The sequence below is a fragment of the Crocuta crocuta genome, unplaced genomic scaffold, assembly GCF_008692635.1.
Source record: "Crocuta crocuta isolate KB4526 unplaced genomic scaffold, BGI_CrCroc_1.0 scaffold59, whole genome shotgun sequence".
Lineage (NCBI taxonomy): Eukaryota > Metazoa > Chordata > Mammalia > Carnivora > Hyaenidae > Crocuta > Crocuta crocuta.
In genome coordinates this window covers 5321781-5330019 of record NW_027551578.1, presented here as the reverse complement: position 1 = coordinate 5330019, position 8239 = coordinate 5321781, and positions in this window count along the sequence as shown.

Below are 8239 nucleotides of genomic sequence, written 5' to 3'. Positions count from 1 at the left end.
CGTGAGCGTCTCCGGCCGCGCGCTCTGGACCGGGTACCGCGTCGTGAACCAAATAAAGTAAAGGTCTGGCTCCTGCGGGGCGAGGCGAGCGAGCGAGCGGCGTGCCAGCCGGCTCCGGGGTGTGGCGAGCCCTCGGTTGCCCAGAAAAGACGCAACGCGCGTCAGCAAGAGCCTTGGCGGCTGCCGTGAGGGTCCCTGACGCGCTGCCGGCTGTCCCGGGTGGATTTTCTAAGTTGGGGAGGGCGCATGACAGGAGCTGCCCCAAATGTCACTCCCTTTTTGGAAATCGTGAGGCTGCCTTCTTCTTCTTCTTTTTTTTTTTTTTAAACGACTGTGGCTATAATAAGGCAAATGTTCCACGCTGGTGGAGTAAACACTCATACTTAAGGGGCATCTGTCTTCGGGGAAGGCGCACCGATGCACCGTCGCGTGTCCATAAAAATGCATTTATTGACCGGACTTCTGGACGTGCCCATATGGGTCCTACAGAGTCAAATAAAGCAGTGCAACAACCGACTGCCGAAAAGGGCGTTGCCTTTTTACAGAGAAACATTTATTAAAAGTAGACCAACAGCCACCAAGTTTTTTTTCCTTTTCTCATCGTAGTACCATGGGGTGCTTGACGCGCCACACAATTCATAGACTTCTAATTTTTGTTCATTATTAGATTCAATACTCTGCAGTTTCATCTCAAAAAGAGAGAGGGAGAGAGAGAAGAAGCATGACCCCATCCTTGCAAAAGATGACACTGAAATGGCATTTATTGCCAGCCTTGGAGTGCGGGCCGAGGAACTTCACTGGACTAAGTGTCATATAATAGTTTTAGTCATTGTTTACAAGTGAGTGCGGTAGAGAGATGGGAAGCTAAAAAAAATAATAAAATGAAATAAAGCGCTGCCCCAGGCTTGAAACTACCTAGACACAAGTCTAGCAAAAGACGTCCTTCACCAACATGTATTTCTTCCCAGAGGACAGGCACGCAATCATTTTGTAAGCTTGGAATGAATTCCTACAAAACAGTCCACTCCTTAGGTCATTTTATCGAGGAAGCCTTCGAAGCCTTGCAGCTCACTTCCTGCGAAGCTTTTCTCACTCTTTGCCTATGCCTGTTGGTTTTGACACAGCATGACTGGAGTCCCCTGCTCCACTCTTAAATGAAAGATCTTGGAGAGGGAATTCTGCGGAGGGAGTGTCTGAAAACACACCTCAGAATTGTCCAGTTCTGTCGCAGAGACACAACAACACTGGAACAGAGGTCAGACACCTCCAGATGTTCCTGGGCTTTGGGTCATCATTTCAGGTAATTCATTAATTTTTGTGCCATTATTATGATGATTATTATTTGTAATGACCACGTGCTTAACCTTAGTGGGGGCAAAGGAATCAAACTGGGCCATGACAGCTTTTAGGTTTTTCATCCATCAGCCAGACATAAGAAAGCACTGGGTGTATGTGATACCCATTAGGTACGTGGGTCCCATGAATGTGTACCACTAAAAATATAGGTGCTTGGTTATTACATTAAAGGGGAAATAGCAAACAGCCTTGAAACACTGGAGAGAAGGGGCTCCCCGTGCTGTCATCTTAGAAGATGCGTCGTCTCTGGCTCCAGTACCAAGGACACCCTCATGTAAAGCATAGTAGCTGACCGACCGTTCATGAAGTTCTCATCACCTTGGGGGATGTATAGTTCTATTGGAAAGAAAACAAAAACACAGGCCACGAATGAAGGAAATGAATACTTTTCTTAAAAGTTTTCTATGCTCACATTCATTACTGAGGGGCCAGCTTCCCTATAAACCACCGAAATGGCTAACCTGAGGCCACAGATGGCTTAAAGGCAAGGGTGGTATTTACCACCTGGTGGCAGGTGGGGTTGGGGTGAGCCTATGTTTGAACATATTGTGCTTTTTTAAAAAAAAATAATCACTCGATAAAAATGATGCATGATGAAAAATAAAAGAACACCTTCCCTGAATTTGGACCTCGGTAAAAATGTTGGATTTGTAAAAAAAAAAAAAAATCATTTCCTTTCCTTGTAAATCACACTTCTCCACACGTGGGTCTTTACATCCATAAGTAAGCCTTCAGAGCTCGTGAACACCACAGATTTGTAGCTCTGGAAAGAACTCGAAGGCAAACATTGCCTGAATGGAGTGTCAGCCATGACCAGACCGAGCGGGGGGGTTGTCATTCATCTGTTTGCCTAGTGGTTGAAGACTTTGATGGAATTAGGTCGAAGGTCTTCATGGATGAGGTGAATCACAAGCAGTTAAGAAAGAAAGGAAAGGGGTGCCTGGGTGGCTCAGTTGGTTAAGTGGTGGATTTTGGTTAAGGTCATGACCTCACGGTTCGGGAGTTCGAGCCCCGCATCAGGCTCGCTGCTGTCAGCACAGAGCCTGCTTTGGATCCTCTGGCCCCTCTCTCTCTGTCCCTCCCCCACTCGTGTTCTCTCTCTCTCTCAAAATTAAAGAAACATTTTTTTAAAAAAGAAGGAAGGGAGATGGCATATGCAAGTTCTGAGAGACCGGAGAGAAAAAAATCACAGGAGGAGAACCCACATCTGTGGGTCATGTATTCATTCACTTAATGGTTTGCTTATCCCTTCCCTCTGCTCCCGGGAAGGAAGGCAGGCTCTTGAGCTTCGGCCACCTCTTTCTAACCTTAGTGCTTAACCTTCTGACCTCACTTTCACTATCTGTGAAATGGGTTAAGGATACACTTACGTCATGGCATTGTTGAGGGGATTGAAAGACAAGGTTATAGAACACACATAGTCAGCACATATTAAGTCCTTGTTAAATTTGGGTACATCACCCTGGGGTGCTGGGCCCTGGGCTGGAGTTAGATAGTTGTTAAAAAATGGTGTCTTCAGGGTCACCTGGGTGGCTCAGTTGGTTAAGCATCCAACTTCGGCTCAGGTCATGATCTCACAGTTGGGGAGTTCGAGCCCCACACTGGCCTTGCTGCTCTAAGTGCACAGCCTGCTTCGAATCCTCTGTTCCCTGCCCCCTCTGCCCTTCCCCCACTTACTTTCCATAATCTCATCCAGAATGATGAGTTCGAAATAATATTTATATGCTGACTCCAAACATCTCTACCCTTCATGTCATACATCAGCACCCAAATCCCCTTCTCTCGATCTTTCTCGTCTTACTGGACAGCAAGCAACACACACCTTGGTTTACTTCTGGTTTTCTCACACATCTTCCATCCAATTTCTCAGCGAATCCTCTCGGCTCTACCTTCAAAACTGTAATCAGGAATCTGATCACCTCTTGCCACCTGATGGAAACCGTCACATCTCTTGTATAAAGCACTGCAGAAGCTTCTTATCTATTCTTCCAGCTCCTGCCCGTCGTCTCTGTGGTTTATTCTCAATTCGGCAGCCAGACTAACCCTCAAAAACATTGGCCTGATCTCGTTTCTTCTTCATTCAAAGCCTTACGATACTTTTCTGTCTCCTTCAGAGTCAAAGGTGAAGTCTTCCGCGGGCCTGCAAGGTGGTGCTACCTCTCAGATGTGGCTCGGACCCTTGCTCGCTCCATTTTAGCCACACTGACTTCCCCACTATTTCTTGACCTTGCCGAAGAGGCTCCTGCATCAGGACCCCCGCATTTGCCCTTCTCTGTTTGGAATGACCTTCGAGATGTACGCACAGCTCTCTCCTTCACCCCCTCCCGGCCTCGGCCCCAGTGTCTCTATTGCCGTTGTCAAAGTTACCACAAATTTAGTGCCTTAAAACAACACAAAGTAACTATCGTAGGGTTCTGGATGTCAGAAGGCTAAATTTAAGATGTTGAAGGGGCTGGTTCCTTCTGGAGGCTTCCAGAGAGAACGCTTTCCTCGCCCCTTCCAGCTCCTAGAGGGCGCTCACATTCCTGGGCCTGTGACCCCTTCCTGACACCACTCTGATCTCTTGCTTCTGTCCTCACGTTGCCTCCTGCCTCCCTCTTCTAAAGACTCTTATAATTGGGGGGCAGCGCTCCCTTGGGACTGTGAGACGGCTCACACGCTTCCTCCTTCCCACCCGAGGACAGAGAGTGGGGCGTCCCTTCCCGGACAGGGCGAGGAGAGCACCGAACTCCTCTCTGGTCAGCGCAGTCCTGGCTTTGTCACGCGGCCAAGGGAATGGTCTGCTCTGATTGGCTGAGGTCTCCCTTGCCCCAGCCAATCCCAGGGCAGGGGGATGGGTTGGCCCCAACCGCTGCTGTCTAGTTAGAGACCTTCCCTGGAGCCCCGGAATAGAATCAATCCCCGCGAAACTAGTGCGCGGTGGCTGAGGGGTGGGATGCCGAGAGCTAACCTTAGTGCTCCGCATCGACTCCCCCCTCGCCCCCACCAAAGCAGAGCCGCTGCTCGCTCAGTCCAAGGGCACTCATAACACTGCAGCCCATGGGACTGGTGACCCCTGGGGCTGAGCGATATCCACCTGCAGGGTCACGGGCAGCAGCCTCCAGAAGAAAGCAGTTAGCCCTGCATGGAGCGGCGGGGCGGAGGCTGGTAGACTGGTAGATGTGTGCTCCTTGAGACTCCTTTGTTCCCCCTCGGTCTGCCTCTGGGCCACGGAGGAAGTGACCCCCCAGCCCTGAACTCCTGGCGGCCAGCTCTACACCTGTTAGGTCGAGGGCCGCGCTGTGGGGGGCCACGGGGACCCACTGGGAGCTGAGGAGAGTGATTCCCGCTCTGTTGACAGGGATGGCATGGCCGGGACAGAGAATGCAGGAGGAAGGTGGCTTGAAGGCACGCTGGGGCAGCCCAAGTGAGGAGGCTGTCTCCGAGATTTTGATCTGTAATTTGTATTTCTATATTAAAAAATATATATACCTGAAGTGGCAGGACTTGTATCTTCACAAGCTGTAATATGCCTCTTTCGTGCCTCCCTCTGTCTGGGCCGCTTCCCTCTCCATCAAGCTGCCACTGTCATTACCTGCACGGGCGTGTGACCCAGGATGCGAGGGCAGGGTAGCGCTGCACCCTTGCTGAGTACACAAATCCTGCCTGCACCGTGCTCTCCTCGAACGGGTGCTCCGGGAGCGCACCGGCTTGGCACTGTGCACTTGGCACTCCCGTCCGTCACTGAGTGACGAGAATCTTCCACGTGTCCATGGTGTGCTGAAGGAACCAGCAGACCACCAGTCGGACCTGGGCATGCAGGAGAAAAACTCAGCAGAGTGGTGCCTGGGGATCGTTCCCGGCTAGCGAGAGACACGCTGGGGGTAAAACGTTGCTGGAATTAAACAAGAGTGCTGCTGCATAAACAGGCACAGAATTCTGAGTTGTGCAAAAAAAAAATTTTTTTTTTCCGCTGAATACTGACCCAATGCCGTGTGATTTACAAAGACTTTTACTTCTCTCAGGCCTTTGAAACAAAAGGGCCAGAAAAATCGCGCCATGCTGAAAGTTACTCGGTGAAGCCCCCGTTTAAATCCAGACCTTCTAACCCTAAATCCTGTCTTCTCTTTACCACTGGTTTACAATCATTTAAGGGTAACACTTTGGGGGGCCCTGGCAGTACGGGGAATATTAGTTAGGCTGTGCCACAGAATGGATTCTACAACTCCCACCAAACCCCTTGCTTACCCACTGGTTTATTCTCAATCTTCATGCTTAGTTTGCTAATGTAGGGGTCACATGTTCCTGTTGTCTGTATTCTCCTGGTTTAATCAGGAAAACGAGCCAGAGGAGCTGAAATGATTAGCTTGGAATCGTTAGTAGAGGAAAGAATTTATATTCACAGTGACTGTATTTCTAGTCCATTGATTAGGCAATTTTGCTTTTATGAATCAATTGGGGTGATTGCTATGCTGAATAAAATATGGAATTGCCATCACAAAGAAAACATAAATTATTAGCTGTAAGATGCATACTGTCTGTGCAAGGAGCTACCTCGTGTATGGAATAGTTCTCATTTCCTCTTCCACATTTCTACCTGGGTTTTCTCAAGGGGTACTCCTATAGTCTTGCCTGACTCTGCCACTTCAATCTGGAAGGCAAGGTGATTTTTATTTTATTTTATTTTTTAAAATTTCTTTTCTAAAGTTTGCTTTTGAGAGCCAGAGAGAGACAGCATGTGAGTGGGGGAGGGACAGAGAGAGGAGAAACAGAATCTGAAGCAGGCTCCAGGCTCTGAGCTGTCCGCACAGAGCCTGATGTGGGGCTCAAACCCATGAACCGTGAGATCATAAGATCATGATCTGAGCCAAAGTTGGATATTTAACCGACTGAACCACCCAGGCGACCCAGCAAGGTGATTTTTAGAAATCCATATAATCACCTTTGGAGATTCTAAGAACTAATGCACGAACCATCTCATTGCCTATTAATCGGTTAAATTTTTTTTTCCTAGGATATACAGAGGTCATTTCCTAAATTGCACATTTCCCACTGATTAATCTCCGTGGATTGCCTCTTGCTATAGCAAATATGATAAGTCCAACGATTATAATTCATAATTATGGAACTTTATTTCATAAGAGGGTGTTTTAAAAGCCAGATAAGCACTTTTTAAGAAGACACTAGAAAATTGAATAGGACAGAATATAGGTGGAAGAGGAGAAAACAGAATAAAAATAGCAATAGATAAAGCACTTTAAGACTGAAACCTCGCAAGGCTGCATTCAGAACACACATTCTTACATGCGTTAGGACACAGAAGGAGGTATTTGGCTTTGGTACCATGGGATTTTATGGATTCTGNCCCTAAGTTTTTTTTTTTTTTTTTTAAGTTTATTTTGAGGGAGAGAGAGAGAGCGGAAGAAAGAGTATGTGTGAGTGAGCAGGGGGCGGACAGAAAGAGGGAGAAAGAGAGAATCCAGAACCTCAAGCAGGCTCTGTGCTGTCAGTGCAGAGCCCGATTCAGGGCTTGATCTCACAAACCAAGAGATCGTGACCTGAGCTGAGATCAAGAGTCGGATGCTCAACCGACTGAGCCACCCAGGCGCCTCTAGATACCAGAAGTTTCATGAGTTAATTCATTTGACAAACAATTCTCATATGCATCCTATACATTGAGGCCCTAAGGATTTTAGATTGTTATAATGTTTCTAAGATCTAGCAATCTCGCAGCCTATGGAAAAAGGACTGGCCCACGAGACAGAGAGTTGATGAGCATGGAGGAAAAGGGGAAAGAGAAGGGGAAAGAAAAGGCAGACATGAAAGTTGGAGCAGCAGCCAGCGCAAACAAAATCCCACTGCAAATCCTTTCCCCCCCAAATAATGCCTGTCGACTGTTCCTTAATTAGCGCTTTCCTAAGTTTTCTCAGCAAGCACCAGGTTCTGTAAGTTACAAAGTCCTCCCAAGGTACTGTGAGAAACACAAGATAAATAAGATTCAGATCCTATTCTCAAAGAACTTAGAACCTATTTGGAAATTTCAAGCGAAATTCATGGATCCCCTCTAAGTCGGCATTCAAGCAGGTGCAGAGCGGTCTCATCCACACTCTGGGGGCGCAGTTCAAAGAAGACAGTTGGGCCAAGCAGGGGTGGAAGGGACAAGGAAGGGTTCCCACAGAAGACGGACACCAGAAAGGCCTAAGGGGAGGCACAGCAGAGGGGAGGCAAGAAGACATTGGGCAGAGCAGAAATTAGCATCGTGTGTTTGGGGATCAAGAAGAAAACTCTGTGGCTTCTGTAACTCAAGGATGCTGAATTACGGGGGGCGTGGGGGTAATGGGGAATGCTGTTTGACTAAGTGGGGGGAGGAGGGCCTTCCAAGGGCTCGGAAACTCCAGCACAGGGGGGTCCTGAGGCTGGCGGCAGGTGAGGGAGCCGGCCGCGCTCAGACCCTGGTGGGGAATGGAAGAACCACTTTGCTGACAGGCCTTTGCCACTCCCTTTCCACAGAACTGGTCCAGGATGCCGCGGAGGAGTTTGGGGAAGAGAATCTCAAAGAGGCTGTTGATAAGGCTTGGAGGCTGATCCGATTTCAGGCAAGGGAGAGAAGAGGGTGTGGAAGATGACTCCACGGCGGTGAATATGCCTCATTTCCGCAAACCGGAGAAGGACTGGGGCTTGGGAGAAGATGACAGATGCCGAGATAAGAAAACCAAGAATGACTTGACGTGCAGCTGGGATCCGCCTTGGGCGAGAATCGGGACTGCCCGGTAGTCCCCGGGCCCCCAGGGGGAGGGAAAGATGACAGAGGTGATGCAAAAACACCTGCTACTGGAAGCGGGCCCGCTGGGCGTGTGGTGGGTGGGGCTGGGCACAGTGGGGCGGGGGGAGGGGCACTCGGTCA